Raw genomic sequence first — 22,166 nt, forward strand, 5'->3', positions numbered from 1 at the left:
GTGTCTAGACTCATTCATGATACATTTATGGCTTATTCTGTACAGTCCAGTACTGCTTTCATGCACTGAAAGCTTGTTCTAAAATTCACATTTCTATTTAGAATGTACCCCAACAATATTGCAGAACTGATTTCTTAAAATTATTTCCTTCCTCAGTACTGCCTGTCATACTGTAAGTATCACCCTTTTGCCCTTCCCATAAATCGGCACAAAACAGAAAAAAAAAACTTTTTTTTGGCTGTTCTGTGGTCATATCACCTGTTAGAAATTGTATTCTTCCCAGTTTGCATATAAGCATTTCGTCTACCAAGAAAATATATTGTCGTGACAAAACTTTAGGAATTTTTCCTGTCTGCACTAGGTAGACAGGAAATGCACTTTTGGTGAAGCTATTTATTTTTTCCAGTTGCACGTGGTTTTGAAAATATTTGGGACAGATTACCCAGAGCATGTCTAACTCCTTAACAGATGGTAACGTGGTATATCAGATTGCTATTATTTTCCTGGCCCTGCTGTCTCCTTCTGTGGATATACTACAGTCTCCAGGCTTTTTTTTTTACATTCTTTTATGAACAGCACCTACCTCTATGGATTCAGTAAGGTTGGCAAAGGTGTCAGCTTGCTTCTTGATATAATTTCCCTTTATTTAATTTCAGATTATTAGTATAAATGTCTTTGCTGGCCTTGCAAACAGTACAGAAGTCACCCTACTAATCTCCTTTTCATTTCATGATGGGCACAGCTGGCACAAAATTCAGGATCACCAATGTGGTTTACTTTTGTTAAGTGAAAGTGGCACGTGCAGGGAGAAGTGCTGAAAAGGAATCCTGTGCAGCATCCAGGAGGAATTTACAGTGAGATAGAAGGTTGTATGGGCAGTGACCAGTGCTGCAGTGGAGGCATTTGCAGCATGGAAGAGGCATTTGCAGTAAAAGTTGTTGCAGAAGTAAGCATGTATGACATTGGATGCTGCAGAAGGAGACAAATGCAGCAGGGGGTGCTGCAGAAGGGGATGTGTTGTGAGCAGTGCTGCAGTAGAGGCATGTGCAGTACAGAGGAGGCATTCGAGTAAACACTGATGCAGAAATAAGCATGTAGAGTATGGGGTACTACAGAAGGGTGGGAGGCATGTGCACCAAGGGGTGCAGAGTGTGGCAGAAGGGGACATGTAGACTGAGCAGTGCTGCTGGAGAAGGACTGAGCAGAGAGTGCTTCTGTGGCAGAAGGCATAAGCAGCTGTGCTTCCTGTATACCTCTCATTTAGTATACAGACTGCAGCAAACATCCTGTGGTGACTGAAGAGAGCAGACATTGTTGCTGGTCCTAGATGGACTGAAGAGAGCAGACTTTGTTGCTGGTCCTAGATGGACTGAAGAGAGCAGACTTTGTTGCTGGTCCTAGATGGACTGAAGAGAGCAGACTTTGTTGCTGGTCCTAGATGGACTGAAGAGAGCAGACTTTGTTGCTGGTCCTAGATGGACTGAAGAGAGCAGACTTTGTTGCTGGGCCTAGATGGACTGAATAGAGCAGACCTTGTTGCTGATCCTAGATGGACTGAAGAGAGCGGCCGTTGTTGCTGGTCCTTGATGGACTGAAGAGAGCAGCCGTTGTTGCTGGTCCTTGATGGACTGAAGAGAGCAGCCGTTGTTGCTGGTCCTTGATGGACTGAAGAGAGCAGCCGTTGTTGCTGGTCCTTGATGGACTGAAGAGAGCAGACATTGTTGCTGGTCCTAGATGGACTGAAGAGAGCAGACATTGTTGCTGGTCTTAGGTGGACTGAAGAGAGCAGACATTGTTGCTGGTCCTAGATGGAGATATTTTTATGTCTGTGTAACCTTTTTTGTGTTAGTTCTATTTGACTCCCATGGCTCCTTATGGTATCCTGAAATTTTATGGGACTGGCTTGCTTAACTAAATGACTGACTTCCCAGTTAAATTATTATTATTAGTAGTATCATTAATATTATTAGTATTATTAGTAGTAGTAGTATTTTTATTTATTTAACATTTGTTTACAGAGAAAGTCTGACTTGGAACAAAGCCAATTTTCAGTGGAGGCCTGGGGAGAAATGCTCTAGATGCATATCTTTGTAACATTGTAGGAAACTGGAGCACCCGGAGGAAGTCCACACGAATGCAGGGAGGACATGCATTCTCTGCAAAGAAGGAACCCTAGCCGAGAATCAAACTGGAATACCCCTTGCTGTGAGGGGACAACGCAACCACTGCACCACTAATAATCAGCATTCGAAAATAAAAGGTGTAAGTTAAAGAATGACACTAAAATATCCAGCAGTGGTGACATTAAATTTGTCACGTATTCATATTTTTATTACTAAGAGATTTGCATGTTTTTGAGGAGACCTGTATGAAATCCTTTGATGTGTCACTCTCCATGCATTATACACTAATTACTGGAGATATTGCTAGTTGTTTGCTAGCAGTTATGAAGGTATGTAGTAGGTTGAGGTGTACATTAATATTTCCAAAACGAAGTATTGCATAGCATCAGGTGAAACCTTAGGCGATGAAGAAAATTGTCATCAATAGTTGTACTATATGTTTTACATCTTGGCAGATATCCAGTGTTCTTTATATACCTAATTAAACAAATGTAATGTTCCTTGTCTCTATAAATATCTAAACAGAAAGCATTCATTAAGGAATTTGTTGCTGTTGTGTCATAACTCAAGTTTGACTTGAACACACAATGTCAGATCACTTTTAAGTTGCAGAATTTCCAAGGTATGAAAAGTTGTGTGAAATCCTAGAGACAAAAATACAATTGTGGGTTTGTGTGCAGTTTGTGTGCAGTATAATTGTATTACAGCACTGATGTGAATGCATTATTATCACCAGAAAGACTTTTTTTTCACTGTTCATGAGGCATTTGCATTTGTTTGGCTTATGTTGTATAACGACATTTTTTAAAAAAGGCTTTGTGACATAATGATTTCTGTAGGCTGCTAGAGGTGTGACACTGAAAAGCTCAGACATGTTGATGAGCCCTCAGCCAGCACTCTATTGATGTCTATTTTGTCCGGAATCTGGGACTGTGTTGTGAGCGTTTTCTGGATGGCTGGTTTGTGACCTTGATGTTTATGGTTTATGAGACAGTCCAGCACTTTTCACATTACATTCAAATGCCACCTGTATGTTAAGGAGCTACGTCTCACTGTTGTATGCTGTAGTTACTTTCATACTTATGTATTGTTTATTGTAAATCAGAGATACTGCTGCCTTTGGTTAAATCTGAAGTTTACTGAAGTAAAGCACAGCACTGGTGTTGTGCACAACAAATTTGTCATCTTTCAAAGGTATATGAAGACCTCAGTACTGGTGGATGTTTCTTTTTTAGAGAATTCAGAGGGTTTCCTTGGTGGAGACCAGGGAAACAGCCATTTGGAACCTCCCATGGTTGGATGAGGCATGCTAGTGATATCCACCCCCTTGTGGCTATGAGGGGTGGTGCAGCAATGACACCAAATGCACACCCAGCCTGTAAGGCTATTGCTGGGTGGTTATGGGGGGTGGGGTGGAGTTAGGGCTTACTGAGGAAACCTAAACCAGCACTGATGGGCCCTCCCTGTCATCCCTTGCCATGGTGGTGGGGAACAAATCAGTCAATTGACTGGGAGGGCACTAGTAATTGGTAATAATTGGCAGGCAGTAGGGGCAAAAAAATGTATTTAATAAAAAAAAAAAAAAAAAAAAAAAAAAGGAGGCCACTGTGGAAGTATAGGAGTAGACAGCAGTGGTTACAAGTTAAGGAGAGAAAGAGCCAAAGGTGGTTGTGCAGGAAACAACATCACAGGAGTTGCAGAATTAGTGGGTGGGGACGGACACTCAGACACACAGGAGGAGTAGTGTGTGAAAGAGATGAACAGTGTGTAGGTGGCATGGGAAAGGGATCAGGTGCAGTATGGGGAGGAAGGCAGCCAGTGTAGACATTGAGGAATGCTAGTGGTGGTGGATGTGAAGGGTAAAGAAGGCAGCCAGTGTAGACATTGAGGAATGCTAGTGTTGGTGGATGTGAAGGGTAAAGAAGGCAGCCAGTGTAGACATTGAGGAATGCTAATGTTGGTGGATGTGAAGGGTAAAGAAGGCAGCCAGTGTAGACATTGAGGAATGCTAGTGGTTGTGGATGTGAAGGGTAAAGAAGGCAGCCAGTGTAGACATTGAGGAATGCTAGTGTTGGTGGATGTGAAGGGTAAAGAAGGCAGCCAATGTAGACATTGAGGAATGCTAGTGGTTGTGGATGTGAAGGGTAAAGAAGGCAGCCAGTGTAGACATTGAGGAATGCTAGTGGTGGTGGATGTGAAGGGTAAAGAAGGCAGCCAGTGCAGACATTGAGGAATGCTAGTGGTTGTGGATGTGAAGGGTAAAGAAGGCAGCCAGTGTAGACATTGAGGAATGCTAGTGGTGGTGGATGTGAAGGGGTAAGGAAGGCAGCCAGTGTAGACATTGAGGAATGCTAGTGGTGGTGGATGTGAAGGGTAAAGAAGGCAGCCAGTGTAGACATTGAGGAATGCTAGTGGTGGTGGTGGATGTGAAGGGTAAACAAGGCAGCCAGTGTAGACATTGAGGAATGCTAGTGGTGGTGGATGTGAAGAGTAAAGAAGGCAGCCAGTGTAGACATTGAGGAATGCTAGTGGTGGTGGATGTGAAGGGTAAAGAGGTCTTTAGTCCCACCATCAACACTCGTTATTGTGATTAAGCACTGTGTAAACCATGTGGCTGACATTGTATATTTCTGTTGCATGTGGAGCCTGCCTTTCTTGCTTCTAGCTCCTGCAAATATTCATGTCATACCATTTGAACACACACACACACACACACACACACACACACACACACACACACACACACACACACACACACACACACAAAACGCAACCTAAAACTTAGACTAGACCTATTTAAAAAAATGTTAACTTGATAAGCTGCCATAGCTGTCAATGCCTGTCTGCATGCAGCAGTCTGCTTAAATAACCTACTCAGGGTTGCACAGTGTGTAATTGAAAGTGAAAGATTCAGACCCATTAATTCATCAGTAGTACACAGTGTGCAGTTGGGGCCTGTGGGAGTAAAGACGTTAAGTACCCGCTCATTAAAATTAAGTGGCAACTGAGCTGACTGTGGCTTATGCAGAGACACCTTACCTAATGAAACTTGTAGTAAAATGCAGGCGAAGGAGAGTGATGCTGTGAAATGTAACCTAAACACTGATCTGTCTCATTTCTTGCTCCTAAATAGTGATGCCTTCAGTCACCTCTGTAACCAGCAGGCAGTGTTCATCTCTTCCCCCCCCATACCCAATAATTTCTAGCTACCTGGTTTTGACATGCTGCTTCCACATAACCTGTGGCTGCTTTGCCAGCCCCCGTTAATATGCTGTGACTCCTAGCATTACTTATGTGGTACTTTGACAAGAAATACTTGTGTGTTAACAAATAAAGTAGTCGACATGCAACGTACACCAACCCAGAAAACAACCGAAAGCCCTGAACACTGAGGAAAGTCTGTAGAAAACAGTCAACGAAGAAATGAGAAAACATTTCTGTCAAAAGTAGTGTGGGCATATTGTTTAATTCAAAAGGCATACATATTTAATGAAGTTCCAGTGGTTCTGTCAACAAACTGATGTGTTTATGACATATGTCCTATTATGATCTTAGACAAAATGCATGCTTTGCACACAAAAAGATTTTCCACCTATTTTCAAAAACATGCGCTGGCTACTTGCGTAAGGTAGCATTATAAAAATGTGTATATCTGTGGCAAAGTATTTAGATGAATAGATTTATTATAATGTTTATTCTGGGAGAAGCACTACTTTGTATTGGGCAGTTCAGTATTTTCATCTGACACTTGCAATGTAGACATTTTATCACAGGAACAGTGTGGAGAAATGCTGTCATTTTCATTTGTTTCATTTCTGATTTTTTTTTTCAAGTAGAAAATTGTTTTGCTTCACAAATTCGGAATCCAGTTTCACCACTTCATATTACATGAGACAGCTGTATATGTTGCCAAAATAACTCTGGTGGTTTTCAAGATTTATGTGCATGCATTTACTTTTGTCAGTGAAACCCCCTGATCCGAGACAGACCAGTTCACTTGTAAATTAAGTTAGGCAGTTCCCAGTAACGATTGAGAAGCCCCCTGGTCCGAGACAGACCAGTTCACTTGTAAATTAAGTTAGGCAGTTTCCAGTAATGATTGAGAAGCCCCCTGGTCCGAGACAGACCAGTTCACTTGTAAATTAAGTTAGTCAGTTTCCAGTAACGATTGAGAAGCCCCCTGGTCAGAGACAGACCAGTTCACTTGTAAATTAAGTTAGGCAGTTTCCAGTAACGATTGAACAAGTACCGTAACTTTTTTTAGCATCAGTAGGTCAGTTAAGGAAGGGCATGAAGTTCACATTTGGCAGTGCTGTCTGTCTAAAACCGAGTTGTGCTTGTGGCGGTGTTGTCGAAGTAGCCATATTGTCATCTACAGCTGATAATGGATTGCAGCAAATGTTATGAATAGTTGTTTGAGGTGGTGGGCACTGATTTAACTAGTTATATGTGCTGGGAATTAGTCAGATAACCAGCTGATAGTTGTGCGCATTATGTACTTAGACCATTTGCTGCTGTAAAGATAACCATTATTCTTTGAGACAATTCTTCCACCACTGTGTATATTGCATCCTTGAACATAACTAGAATATTTAGAGTACTGTTGTAGGCTTTATACTCTCATAGGTAATTACTAGACTAGCTGTCCTTGTGGGACATTTTAAGCCTAGCTGATTTCCCTTATTGTGCTCAAAATAACCAGTTCTATTTGGTTAGAGATTGGACTTGCCTATCACATGGTTGATAATTATACCTTAACACTAATGAGAATAACTGGGAACATACCACAGGTAATGCATTGGGGACACCCCCATGCATGCGATAAAGCATGTAGGAACTGCCTCTATCCATTAGTAGTATATGGGACATTCCTGGGATAAATTTCTATTCCCCATCCGTAGATATGAGTTGCCTTTGAATATGGACAGGGATGAGCTTTGTTTTACAAGGATTTCTGTAGTATTCTATGCAGGATATACGTGTCCCTCCAAACCATTCTGTTGATGTTGTAGAAGAGGTTTAAATCCCTAGGCGTGAGTATTTCTGATGCCAGTTGACTTGCTGATGTGCAATAAATTCTTCAGTATTGGGTCAGACGATGCCTGTGTGCCAGGCACAGGTCATCTCTTAGCAGTCTGCAGGATACGGAGTATAGTAGCCGGGCTTTTTGTCGTTCCAATGTAGGACGTAGTTTTTAGGCCTTGTGTCCTTTTAAAAGTAAGGTATCTCTGTGGGCATACCAATTGTTGCATGTGTCTGGAGAGATGCATGCCAAAGGGGCATTATATTCAGTGATTAGCCTAATGAGGGCCGAGTGAAGAGGGGCAACGACATCCCTAGATCTAGACGTAATCCCCTTATTTATAAGCTGCGTAGTATAGAAGGACTTTCTTATAGCAGTAGGCACATGTTGGTCAAAAGTTAGGGCACTCTCCACACAAGTTCCTGAACAACTGGGTCAACTTCTATGGGCATATTGTCAATGTGGAAGTTCATGGGGTAGATGACTTCTCAAAGGATGCAATAATGCATTTTTGGCATTTAGTTTCAGTCAATGATTTTGGCAGAAGTTCTTTATTTGGCACAAACCTTCCTGCAGGATGGGTAAGTCATTTGGGGATTCAATGACTACTCCTAGCTTGCAGTCATATGTAAATTTAGTCAGTCGGAGCCCTTTAGTATTGGCTTTTACTTAAGAAAAGTAGTTGCCAAACAGGATATGTTCCACCACAGAACCCTGGGAGACTCCCACGAGTTGAGTCACACTCCGAGTTTGTGGGGGGGGGGGCATCTTTTGTGTGCCCTTGGTTTCACTATGCAGTCTTTAAATTTGTGCATTTTCATTGTTGTAATTTTCATTAAATGTCGCATAATCCTATTAAATTTCATTCCTTTGTTAAGTTGATATTGGTTCATAGGTTGGTACTAGGCTATCGGCCCCAGGGCCTATACAAGCCTAGCCATAACAATTCGCTGGATATTTCTTCCCACGTGATTTACTTTCCTGGACCCCTGTCTAGCAGGGTGACTGACGTGATCCCCGGGGTGAATTTCCTATCTCCCATCCAATCATCAAGGTTCCTTTTGAAGAGGGCCAAGGAGGCACTCTGCTTGACATGTATGGGCAGTCTATTCCAGAGTATGGGGAGTCTCTGGGTCAGGAACTTATCCCTCCAGCATGTTTTGTTCACTGTGATGACAAGGTTTAGATCCCTGGAGTGTGTGGCTCTGAGGGATTGGGATTTCTTTAAGTGGAGCATGTCCAACAGCTCAGGGTTTGACATGACCTTGTATGTTAAGCAGAGATTGCCTCTGAGTAGACGATATGCCACAGAGTATAGCTGGAGTTTTTTTAGACGGTCAGCATAGGGCGTCTGCTTTAGGCCTGTGATTCTTTTAGTGAGGTATTTCTGAGGCCCTTCCAGCTGTTGCAGATGTCTTGTGAAGTACATACCAAACAGGGCATTGTACTCTATAATGGGTCTAATGAGGGATGAGTACAGTGGGACAATGACCTTTTTTCTGGATGAAAAGCCCTTATTGATGAGCCCAAGTCTCTCATCACACTTTCGGTGTTGCCACCTATGTGGTAATTCATGGGTACATGGTTTTTCCCAAAGGGGATAACTATACATTTCTTGGCATTAAGCTTGAGCCCATGGCTCTGGCACCAAGCATCTGCTTCTGTAAGGCCCTTTTGTAGAATCGCCACATCATTTGGGGATTCAATTATGGAGCCCAGTTTGTAGTCATAGCCTAGTACCTACCTATGAACCTATCTGGCTGAGGGCATTTATAAGCCTAGCCAGAGTGTGTCAGCTTTCGCCACCCCATTGATTAAATAACTGATCCTCTGTCAAGCAAAGTCAATGAAGTGATCCCAGGGGTGTATTTTCAGTTAACCATCCACTTGTCAAGGTTTCTCTTGAAGAGTGTTAGTGAGGGGCTCTGCCTGATGTAATTTGGAGTTTTGTTCCAAAGCATGGGGAGTCTCTGTGACAGGAATCTATCCCTCCAGCGTGTTCTATTTATTGTTGTTGTGGCAAGGTTTAGCTCACTAGAGCGCGTGGCTCGCAGTGACTTGGATTTCTTTATGTGGAGCATGTCCATCAATTTTGAGTTTGTAAGTCAGGCAGAGATCACCTCTTGAGTAAGCGATATGCCACTGAGTACAGCTGGAGTTTTTTCAGTCGGGCTGCATAGGATATATGTTTGAGACCAGTAATCTTCTTGGTGAGGTACTTTTGTGGTCTTTCCAGCTGTTGGAAGGGTCTTGTGAGGTACATCCCAAATGGGGCGTTGTACTCTATGATGGGTCTAATGAGTGACGAGTAGAGGGGCGCACTATAACCTCTTTATTTCTAGATACGAACCCTTTAGTAATTAGATGGGCCACATAGAAGGATTTCCTAACTACTTTGGCAATATGATTGTCAAAGGAGAGATTACTATCTACCTGGATCCCCAGATCTCTTATTACCTCTTCTGTATTAAGGGGGCTGCCACCTATGTGGTAATTCGTGGGTGTTTTATTTTTTCCCAAACGGGATGACTATGCATTTTTTTGGCATTTAGTTTGAGACCATGACTGTGACACCAGGTGTCCATCTCAGTACGGCCCTTTTGGAGGATGTCCGTGTCAGCCGGAGAGTCCATTATGGCTCCCAGTTTGCAGTCATCGGCGAACTTGATTAGCCATAGTCCTCCTGTGTTTGCCTGTACTTCTCAGAAGTATATGCCAAACGGTAGGGGTCCCAGGACCGAGCCTTGCAGGACACCACTTGTGACTGGTTTAGAGTCTGACCTGGAGCCCGCTATTCTTACCGTGCGAGTTCTGTCTGTAAGCCAGTTGGCAACCCATCTTGTGACGTAGGGGTTTATGTTCAGGCTGGTGAGTTTTTCTGTAATACCCGAGTGGGGAATGGTGACGAAAGGCTTGACGAGGTCAAGGTAGGCGTGTGAACCACCTTTCATTCGTCTATGGCCTTGGTGACTGTCTCGAAGAAGTCAGCCAGGTTTAGTAGGCATGATCTGCCCTTAACAAAGCCGAACTTTGTCGCTGTGCGCCATTCTATGGGCACATAGCCTGTGGAGATGCTGAGGTTGAACAGCGTGTTTAGGTGGGGGGTTAGTTCGTTCTGTAGTTCGTGCAAAATGCAACCTGGGACACCATCTGGTCCCATTGACACTGTGTTTTTGTCTTTTGAAAGGGCTGTTTTCACCTGTGCATCTGTGATTTTTGGGACACTACACTTTTCCGGTATTGTTGTGGGCCCTTTTGGAGGTGAGGGGGGGGGGGTGAAGTTTGCACTGAATCTATCTGTCAGGATGTTGGCAATGTCAGTAGGTTCAGTACATTTTGTGCTATTTTGCACTAGTTCAGTGCATATCTGCGAGTTGCCACTTAGATTGTTAACATAGCTAAAGAAGGCTTTGTGGTTATCTTTTGAATCCTTTGCTATTGTTCTTTTGAAGTTAGCCTTGGATGATTTCATGAGGGAGCTCAGTTTCTTACTGATACTGATCAGGGATGTCTTTCCTTCTTGGGATTTGCTTTTTTTCTGAACTAGTTTCCTCCTTCAATTGTATAGCCTGGTTATTGCAGGGGTCCACCAAACTGGTTTCCTTCTCTTAGAGGAGTGAGACTTGGTTTTGCTAGGGATGGCACGATCCATGCATCCTTGTAGGTGCTCATAGAGTGCATTTGTAAAGGTTTCTGCATCTTAGGCAGCGTTATCCTTTAGCGTGGTGGCTGTGAAACTTACCACCTCTGTCTTAAGGTGAAGTTTACTTTAGAAAAGTTGTTTACTTTGGTTTCCTTAGTTGGGGGGGGTGGTGTGTGGACATCCAGAGTGATTAGTTTATGGTCTGATCTAACCAGTGACGGGTTGACCTCCAGTGTGGAACGCATGTCGCCCATGTTGGTGATGACTAGGTCCAATATGTTTTCACCTCTGGTAGGGGAGTTTACCAGCTGATCCAGAGCGTTTGAGTTGATGAATTCCAGGAAGCGCTGGGCCTGGGAATTTGTACTCTAGTAGTTTTCCCAGTGAATGGTAGAGTAATTGAAATCGCCCAATATCAGGATGTTTGGTAGGACCGTCATGTTTTCCAGTGTCTCCAGAAAGGTGGAGTGGTGGTCCTGGGTCATGGAGCCTGATCTGTAGCAGGCCACAATTTGCATTGCAGATTTGCCCGATGTTAGTTGCACATGGGTGATCTCAGAGGTATCATGCTGCGCCACTAACCTGGAGGTGTAGGTATCCTTGATGAATATGGATAATCCCCTCCTTTTGTGTTTCGGTCTGTGTTCTGTGGCCGAAACGTGTGCTATGAGTTGTAGCCCGGTAGTGCTGGGTTGCTCTCTGGAGCCTTGAACCATGTTTCAGTTACTGCACATATGTCGACGTTCTCCATACTGAGAAGTGCTTCGAGCTAGTGTATTTTAGTATATCAAGGGTGATCTGCTTATGGTCAGACCTGACCAATGAGGGGAGTTACCACTGGTGTGGAGCATCTATCTCCCATGTTTGTAATAACCAGGTCTAGCATATTGGACCCACTGGTGGGACAATGGTTTAGTTGATCCAGGGTGTTGGAATTTTATGAATTCCAAGAACCGTTGGGAAAAGGTGTTGGTACTCGAGTAGTTTTCCCAGTTAATGGCAGGGTAGTTGAAATCACCCAGTGTTAGGGTGTTTGATTGTATCTTAATATTTTCCAGTATGTTTAAAAAGGTGTAGTGAGAATCTTGGGGCATGGTTGGGGATCTGTAGCAAGCTACAATTTGGATTGCAGTCTTACCTTTTGTTAGTTGCACCTGGAGAATTTCAGATGCATTGTGTTAGGCAACTAGCCTGGAGGTGTGAATATCCTTGGTGAATATGGACACTCCTCCATCTTTAGTGTTTCGGACTTAGTTTGGTGGCTGAAAAGTGTGGTAAGAGTTGTAGCCTGGTATTGCAGGGGTGCTCTCTGGAGCCTTGAACCAGGTCTCAGTTACTGCACAGATATCTATGTTCTCCATTTTTAGGAGTGCCTCGAGAGAGTGCATTTTGAGGTTTAGACTTCTAGCATTGAGTAGCATTACCTTCAGATTTTGCATGCTTGTATCTGTTACGGTGGTGGCTTGTCCTTTGAACCTTGCCTAAAAAGGCACTATAGGGGTGGCAAGAGCTTTAGCCAGTAACCTGAATCCCAGGGGTGACAGGTGCAGACCATCTGTGGCAAAGCATCGTGGTTTGTCGATCATGTTGTCCCAGGCAGACAAATACTAGATCCCCTTTGAATGACACCAGAAGCTTAGCCAGTTGTTGAAGTCAATCATTTTGTCCTTGTACTGTTGTATCATTCTGGGTGAAGGCAGGATGCTACTCAGGGCTAGGGTCATAACTGCCTGGGCCACATGATCCGAGAGCTCTTTCATGTCTCTTTTCATGTAGTCCAGGAGGGTACGTCTCAAATCATTCAATCCAACATGGACAATGACAGCATTGTATTTGTACTTGTTGTGGAGTGACTTGAGTACATGGAGTATGTGGCGGATCCTGGCACCTGACAGGCAACTGACTGACTGTAATTTTCTCCTTGCTCAGCCTGGTCAGTGGGACATCAGTGTGCCTGACTATAGAGTCACCTATGACTTCTTTCATATCATGTCAGAAGTATTAACTTCTTAGATCCAGTATTGTCTATTTTCATCTGATTCGACCATTGGTCATCAAATCAGATCTGCCACTGACTCTGAAGCTGCTTGAAGTCTTTGGCCGTGTCTTTGAGGGCTTTTCAATACCATTGTCCATAATGCAGTAGTTTTGTATATTTGTATACTCCTCCTCCTCCTCCTACCATGTGATTGTTACTCTCCAACTTTTTAGGATTAGACTTGGATTATATTTTTGATAGAATAGGTAGCTAGGCTTGTTGGTTTGCTAGGTTGTAGACTTGTTGACTTAGTGCGTCTTTCTCTGTAATACAGATTTTAGTGTGTGTATGTGAGTTCCATTTCAGTTGTTAAGTTATATATTTACTAGTGTGTGCACATTAGCAAATTGTATAGTAGTGTTAGTTTTGCATGATATGTCAGACGGTCATGGGGCTTAAAACGTGTTCTAAATATGGGCACCCCTCTCCCCCCGATCCACATATGTTGTGTGTATATTGTTTGGGCGTGACCCATCTTGATACTTAGTGTCAGGCTTGTGAATCCTTTAGTTCTAGGGCACTCCAGACTAGGAGAGGGAAGCTCATAGTCAAGGGCCTTTTGCCTCCTCAGGCAGGATCTACAATCCATATGGTGTCTACTTTCTCAGCTATTGCTTCTCTAGCCAACAAGGATAAAAGACCTAAAGACAATCAGAAAGAGAATGAAAAGAATAAATCGGATCCAGGAAAGTCAAGAAAACATTCCCCAGATCCGAAAAACCCTTGATGGTCAGGGTCAACATTTTCTCGGGTCTCTCCCTCATCTTCTCAGTCACGATTTTCTCCAGACCTGGTGAGTCTAATGGTACACTTTCCCATTCTCCAGGAACGGAGGTATTCAATATTGGCATCAGTGGCTTTTTTTTCCACAGTCCTCCAGAAATCTAGACTAACAGGTCATTGACAGTATGATGAGGAAGTTCCTTAGAGTGCAAATCTAGCTTAGGATTCTCTCAGTACCTTCCCGTGGGAACATACTGAGTCTTGGTCTAGCTAGCCCTCCTCTTCCTTCTCTGGTCCAGGTCTGCCCTTTGGTCCCAACTGTCTTGGATCTGATCTGTCCTGGAGTAGCTTGATGGAGCGGACAGTGCAAGTTAGTTTGACTGACAGCATCCCTTTTTTGTATTTTACTCCAATATGTTCAGGTCCAGAAGAGAGACAGAGCTGAAGATTTGGGGCCAGAGTACAAGGGGATAGGTCGATACTGAAGTTATTGAAACCATCCCTTCCTCTTGAGGCCTTGGCACTTGAAAGCTAGGTTTCAACATCAGCTTTGAAGTTGAGACCCATCGACTCTGAGGTATCTGTCCTGTCTGAGGATAGAAGGTAGCCTACGGAACCAATGGCTACTTCGGCATTCTGAGGCTTTCAAAAGGGTCTGCAGATGCCAAGGGAAAAGGTGCTTCCATCCACCTCTGTTCCATTTGAACTCTGGGAGGATTCTGCTTCTACTTCCATTGCTATGTCAGACAGGGACTCTTCAAGTCGCAGACTTGGATGAAGGTGAAAGCTCCCCTAGATCCTAAAGTTTTAAATAAACACTGGTTTTGTCTAGTCTGATATCACACGTTATTTCACATAGTTTTATCACTGCTGGTTTCATTCCTGCTGAATGCTGAGTACTCTGCATTTTGGTTTATTAGTTTTTTTTTTTTTACAACAAGTAGACTCCCATACACCCTCCTCAGAAGATGTCACCTTTGAGTTCCTTGAACTGATGAAGCAGAGAGGGGCATGGTCCACCAGTAATTCTTCACCAGATGAGTCTGTGTTCCTGGAAGCATTTTGGTTCCAGCTTAGCGTCATCCTGGGTGGCACCACTCGTTGACCCCCCTCCTTGACTATATGGCTCAAGGGGTATGGAAGGACCTAGATGTGGTGGAACTTAATCAAACGGGATATTTGCAGCACCAAGGGAAAGAAATCATTAGAGCAAAGGTCCACCAGTGGATGTAGTGGTGGTAGCATCAACCACTAGAAAGGAGCTTTTGCAGGAAAGTTTATCTGTCCATCCTCCTAACAGGGAGTCTAGGGCTATGGATTGGTTTGGGAAATGAATGCACGCTTTAGTGACTTTCACACTCAGAGCACTCAATTATTTAGCCCATGTTACAATATTTCATGGAGACCTGACCAAAGAACTCTCCAAGTCTGTCTCTGGTAATCTACCTGCAGATGTTCAGAAGACTGTGAACTCTTTCTATGCTTCAGTCGACTTCCACTGTAGCCATATGACTGCTTTCTAATGCAGCTGATGGCACTACTAGAGTAACGGACACTGGCATCACCTTGCATTGGCATGCCTGGATGAGTCTCTTATTATTTTTGCGGAAAGCTTTAAGATGTTTTTCGTCAATGCCCCCTTTGATGGCTCCACTCTGGACCAAAAGTAAAAGACCCACTAACCTGAAGTCAGCAAAATGTTAAGACTATGTCTGCAGTGGGAGTCTTGTTTCTCAACTCCTCGGAGAACCCTTTCTAGGAATCAAAAAGCTGGGAAGGAAATGCAGTTCCATAAGTCAGAGTTCTTCTCTTGACAGCCCTAAGGATAGACCTTCTTGTGACAGGCAAGGAGGCAATTATTAGTCACCCTAGACACAGAAGCAGACTGCAAAACTAGGGCTTTAGTTGTCCCTTTACCAAGAGACTCTGTTACTGCTCCTGAAGGGTTGATTGACTGCTGCACTTTGTAGGCAGTTTGGGTGGTTCTTACCTCTGCACCCACAAGCCTGGCAAAACATAACAGATGTGATGTGAATCTCGCCCTTATTCTCACTCATGGGTCAGCTCCGATCCATCTCAACCTTATACAAAACCTCATGGCCTTCTACTAAGCTCTCTGGCACCCTTCCCTTAACCAGAATGCACCTCTCCATTACCTCCGATCTCATTTGTCGCTTCGCAAAAGACATAGTCGTTTTTCACTGAGGTCCAGGCTAAGTTAAAATTTTTTGTGCATTTCCTTACTCTTCTTTATATTTTACATTTACCTGCAAGTTAGGTTCCTTTCCGGCTTTTCTGCATATATTCTTTATCTTTCCTGTCTGTTCTTGCTACTGAATTTTTTATTAGCAAGTAGAGAGAGCTCTATTCCTGTCCCCCATCCCCTCCTCTACTGTCAGTCGGTAGTTCACTGTTTGTTTTAGATAGGTCTCCTATCTTAACTTTTCTTTTCTATTGGGAATCACTGGGTTTGTTCTTAGTGTTATTGCTGTTATTGCTCTGTATTCTGTTCTGCTGGGACAAATTGGTAATTTCTTATAGTGTTACTTATAGTGTTATTACATTGCCCTTTTCTGTTCCTTAATTGTTAAAAATGTCTCAAAAACTGGATAAACCCTTGGGGTTTAAGAAATGTGAGGAGTGCAGTAAAGAAATGCCTGTGAGTGGCACGCACACTGTGTATATTGTGTTGGTTGTTTACACCTCCAAGAGTCTTGCAGTGTTTACCATGGTTTCAATTAACATGCTTTGTTAGAAAGAAAGAACAAGGTGATGTTGAAGGGTTTATTAAAATGCCCTCTTTTCTGAAGCCATTTTGGGCCATGACTCTGCCAAATCTTCATCCTCTTCATCTTCTGCTGAAAAAACAAAAAATAATTTTCTGTTGGCTCCAAAGGTTTCTCTGGATCTGGCTCAGAAAAAGGCTAAACTGTCTGCTCTAGTAAGTACTACAGAGCAGAAGTGTGTCAGATCCAAAGGTTCACTGGAACGTTCAGTAGTCTCTGCTCCAGTAACCTGTGCCACGACACCCACTCGGATCAGAGTAAAGTCTCCTTCTATTGAGCCTGTCTCTTCCAGACTGTGTACCGGATCTACTAGGAGCCTCTCTGATGATTACGGGGAATAGGGTCGTACAGTGGCTACTCAAGACACTGACACTGGCCAAGTTGTTGTTGGATCCGAGCCTTGCATATTCGGCTCCAACAATGTCTACCCCATTAGCTTCACTTTCTCCACCATCCCATTCTTTGAGTTTGGAGCCGGAAGATTCTGATGTCTGTATCGGGATCCGAGACCTCCACTGTCATGTGATCTGACATATGCTACAAGTTCCTCTGCTTTCTCGGAACTGGAGGATACTAGGAGCCATGGCTCTCAGGTCAGCCCAGGGAGAGGGATCCGACCACCTTTTCTTTGGATTGGACCCTATCACTCGGAGCATCTGCTCGGATGAGCTTGGCTCCTACTTCTGCCTTGGACTTCTTGTCTTTGGGTCCAGAGGGGCTTCCAGCACAGACTTTTTTTTTTGTTGGCTCCGAGGAGTTCCTCTGATCAGGGGCAGGGGAGCCTTTAAGGCTATGAGGAGAGCTTTGACCACTTCTCAGTGTCAGACTCAGCCCTGTCAGAATCTTCCTCCCCCTTCCCTGCCAGTGCCTTCATCCTCCATTTCACCCCATCCACAGGGACAGCAGGGCCCCAAACTTCAGAACGTTCCTCCGGGAACCCCCCCATCTTCTGAAACTTCCCCAGATTATTCCATTGAGGAAGTCTCTTGGAAGAGGATGTGTAAAAGGCAACCTCTAGACTTCCCGGAGGAGTCTGTCACTTCAGGTACTGATATTGAGGAAGCTGAAGGCTTTTGGAAGCTGAAGGGTCCCCACGGTCACCTACTGAAGATGTCTCATTTGGAGAGATCTTGGAAATGCTTAAACAGAGATGTGGCTGGCAGTCCAGCAACCCTTTGGGGGAGGAATCCGTGTACCTGAAGGCTTTTGGGTCCCGCCCTTCCACCTCCTGGGTGACCCCTCCTTCAGATGAGCTTATTAACTTAATCTCTCGGAAGGCTTGGGAGACCCCAGATTCCATAGATCCTATGCCTAGGAGGCCAAATAAATACATCCTGTTGCCTATGGATAAAAATTTTCTTACGAAAAGAGTGGCTGTGGATGCCATGGTTGTAGTGACACCCATCAAAAAGGAGCTTTCAGAGACCAGTTCCTCTGTCTATCCTGTTAATAATGGCTGTAGGATGGTGGATAGATACAGGAAGCGCATCTTCTCTTCAACAGGCTTTATTCTTCGCTTGCTGAATTATCTTACCCATTTTACAAGACTTCAGAGGGTTCTGGTAAAAGAACTAACAGATACCCTGCAAGGAGCTGTGGCTGAGCAGGTCACAAATAAAACAGCAGTCCAGTCGGACAACATGTTAGTAGTCTGGTACATCAACAAGCAAAGAGGAACCAAATCTTACCCTTTTTATTGGGAAGCCCTCAGCGTTAGGCAATGGGTGATTTCTTCCAACAACTTTCTGATAGCAAAGCACATTCCGGGGAAATTCAGCGTCATAGTGGGCAAGCTCAGCAGAGCAATTTTTGATGCCTCATGAGTGGTCTCTCAAATAGGAAGTTACAGAAAAGATATTCCAGAAATGGGGCCAATCTTGCTGTGACCGGTTTGCCTCCTGTATAAACAAGAAATGCAGCAGCTACTTTGCCCTAATTCCCTCTCAGGGGAGACCCCGAGAGATGCACTTGTTCACGATTGGCCCCCGGGACTACTATAAGCCTACCCTCCAACACCCCCGATTCCCAAATTTTTACAGAAAGCAAGCTTGTTGAAGAGAAAAATCATCCTCATTGCTCCTTACTAGCCACGGCAAATCTGGTTTCCCTTTCTGTGGCCTCACCTTCTGGAAGAACCATGGCTCCTGGACCCAATTACAGACCTTCTCTCTCCTCTGCAGAAATGGTTCTTCCCGAGCTGCAGAATCTCAAATTGACAGCATGGCTGCTCCAGTTCCAATGATAGCCAAGCATCCCCTTCTCTCATCCCAACTAGACATATTTTGCTTTCCTCACATAAGATCTCCACACGTAGACTTTTATAGAAGCAAATGGAAAAGATTCGCTATGTGGGCTACAGAAAATATTAACCCCTTTACGGCTCCCCTTCATTTTATTTTGGATTTTTTAGCTAAGCCCTTTAATGAAGGTGCTGCAGCAGCAACTATAAAGATTCAGTTGTCTGCTATTTCTAATTTTCACCTAGAGAAAGTGACTCTCCAGTTATGTCGCACAAACTTTGTAAGACCTTTTGAAAGGGAACCCGGATGTTAAGACCACCTTATAAAAGTATATCTCCTCCCTGGGATTTAAATTTTCTGCTGTCCTATATCATCCATTCTCCTTTTGAACCTGCAGCAAATTGTGATTTTAAGTTTTTGTCATGGAAAACAGTTTTTCTGGTGGCTGTTGCTTCAGCAAGGAGAGTTTCTGAACTGCAGGCCTTGTCTGCTAATCCTCCTTATTTGCCGTTTCTTAAGGACAGAGTAGTCTTTGTACTAATCCTACTTTCCTTCCTAAAGTAGTTTCTGACCACCTAAACCAGTCGATCAAACTGCCAGTATTTTTCCCAAATTTCCAAAACAAAGGAGAGTATATGTTACATTTATTGGATGTTCACAGACAATTACGTTGCTATTTACACAGAACTAAGGAATTTAGAAAGACAGAACAGCTATTTCTTATTCTGAAAGAAGAAAGACTATGGGTATCCAAGACTACCTTTATCTAAATGGCTTTCAAACTGCATCTGTTTTATTTACACTTCCTAGAATAAACCTCTCCATGAACCGGTGAGAGCTCATTCTACTAGAGCTGTTGCTATTTCCTCAGCGTTTTTAGCTAAGCTTCCTGTGGACAGTATTTGTGCAGCAGCCACTTGGTGAACCCCCCCCCCCCCATACTTTTATTACTCAATGCAAACTAGATTTGGCCTCCAGGAGCAGAGCTTTTTGTGGGTCTATGGTTCTGAGAAATATTCTTCCTTGAGCCAGCCAGGATTTTAGGTTGCTAGGGATGCTGCCCCAAAAGTGAGAATAAAGGCGAGATTGACGGCGAGACATAAAGAAGTTATGTGCTTACCATAATGTTCCATGTGTGTTGTCCATCTTCTCCTTTATTCTCACAACCCTCCCACCAACCCCCATCCTAGTGTCCTAGGTGATAGGGTAATAAAAGAACATAGTTCTTTTCATGGGCTCATTGGCTTCAGAAAATGGCATGTATTATGATAGCTTCTTACCATTATGTCTTAGTTTCTCATACAACGTCTGTGGACTTTTTGGCAAACAAGGTCTGAGGTAACGGAGAGGTGCATTCTGGGAAGGGTGCGTCAGAAATTAGTAGAAGGCCACAAGCTTTTGTATAAGTCCGAGATGGATCTGACTGATCGGATCCAACCCATGAGTTAGGATAAAGGCGGAGATGGACAACACACATGGAATGTTATGGTAAGTATATAACTTCTTTATTGGCAAAACATATCAGATTCTTGGATGCTAAACATAATTTACAGAGGCTGTTTAATTCCCTTTCTCCAGTAAAGAAGAAGAAAGTTCCTGATGTTCCAACCAGTCAATGTGAACTCACAGCAGCAGAAGTTTCCAAGCTGCTAATGGGGGGGATGCTTATCTCTGCACCCACAAGCCTGGCAAAACATAACAGATCCATAGATCTCCAGGATGCATACTATCATGTGAAGATAGAGAAACGTTCAAGGAGATTCCACCATATCCAGCTGAGGGCCAATCATTATCAATTCAGAGCCCTGACTTTCAATCTCATCCCAGCCCCCAGGGTATTTACTAAGGTAATGTCAATGGTGGCAGAGCATCTTCACTTGTTGGGGATTCATATTTACCCATATCTCAGTGATTGGCTCCTAACCTTTACTTCTGACACCCTGTTGTCGAACCATATAGACCTTCTGCTCTGTCTGATGCAAGATCTAGGAATCATAGTTCGCCTACCCAAAAGTCATCTTACCCCGACTCAACAAATCGAATTTATAGGCTGTAACCTGGATTCAGGTTTACAAACTCCCCAGACTCCAGAGGATTTTCCCTGCACTTCACAGTCACCTAAGTACTTTATTACCCTTCTCCTCTGGCAAGACTAATTCTTCACCTCTTAGGTTTAATGGCTTCTACAATCCTCATGGTTCCACTATCCAAATTTAACATGAGAATCCTTCAGTGGACTGTAACAGTGCAACAGTCCCAAAACATTCATTCGCTACATCTCACTTGCATCTGCAGACAGCACATCTCCTGGTGGGTAAAGTCTCATTCAGTGACTGAAGGACATCTTATTCCAGATGGTCCCACCTGTGGCTGTAGTTACCACGGATGCATCCCTTCTGTGGTGGGGGGTGGGAACATTTAGAAAGCAAGACTGTCTAAGGTACTTGGGTACACACACAGGTCAGTCTTCACAGAAGTATCTTTGCGATGAGGGAAGGCCTACTAGCTTTTCAAGCATTCCAGGATATCCTCCCCATGGGTGTCATTTCCATTTAAATAGACATAGTAGTCTGGTACATCAGGGAAGAACACGCTCTTATCCCCTATGTCGAGGCCATGAGTTTGGCAGTGGGTGATGACTTCTCATCGCTTTCTGATAGCAATGCATGTACTAGGACATCCAATGTACTAGTGGACAAATTGAGCAGAACTGTCGTAATGCCTTATGAGTGGTCCCTCAGTCCAACAGTGGGATTCTGGATACTGGCTAAGGCTCTTGCCACCCCTGTAGTACCTTTTTTAGGCAAGGTTCAAATGACAAATTCACCACCGTAACAGGTACAAGCAAGCAAAAATCTGAGGGTAATGCTACTCAGTGCTAGAAGTCTAAACCTCAAAATGCATTCACTTGAGGCACTCCTTAAAATGGAGAACATTGACATCTGTACAATGACAGAGACCTGGTTCAAGGCTCCAGAGAGCACCCCTGCATTACCAGGCTATAATTCATACCACACCTTTCGGCCACCTAACCTGGACCAAAACACTAAAGGTGGAAGAGTGTCCATATTCATTAAGGATATCCACACCTCCAGGCTAGTTGCTCAGCATAATGCATCTGAGATTATCCAAGTGCAACTAACTCTGGGCAAGACCGCAATCCAAATTGCAACTTGCTACAGATCCCACACCGTGCCCCAGGATGCCCACTCCTCTTTTCCTGATGCACTGTAAAATAGTAGGGTACAAACCAATACCCTAATAATGGGTGATTTCAACTACCCCACCATTAACTAGGAAAACTTCTCATGTACCAACTCTTTTGCTCAACATTTTCTGGAATTCATAAATTCCAGTGCCTTGGATCAACTTATCCACACCCCCACCAGGGGCAGCAATATCCTAGACCTGGTCATTACCAACATGGACAACTGGTATTCACACCAGAGGTCAATTTCTCATTGGTCAAATCCGACCACACGCTAATCAGCCTAGACAGCCACATCCCACCCCCCTTTAGGGGAAACCACTGTAAAACATTTCTCCAAAGCCAACTTCACGCTTCTTAAGACAGAAGTGGCAAACGTCAC

The 22,166-nt window shown here is 43.8% G+C and overlaps 1 protein-coding gene across 2 annotated transcripts in view; it reads left to right on the top strand.

Annotated features, from left to right (window-relative positions):
• The window catches only part of MAST3 (microtubule associated serine/threonine kinase 3), a 1,680,970-nt gene that overhangs the window by 43,873 nt on the left and 1,614,931 nt on the right, over positions 1 to 22,166 (top strand). The window lies entirely within an intron of this gene.

The sequence above is a fragment of the Protopterus annectens genome, chromosome 13.part0 (assembly GCF_019279795.1).
Source record: "Protopterus annectens isolate FY-2018-M chromosome 13.part0, PAN1.0, whole genome shotgun sequence".
In the NCBI taxonomy this organism is placed as follows: Eukaryota; Metazoa; Chordata; order Ceratodontiformes; family Protopteridae; genus Protopterus; species Protopterus annectens.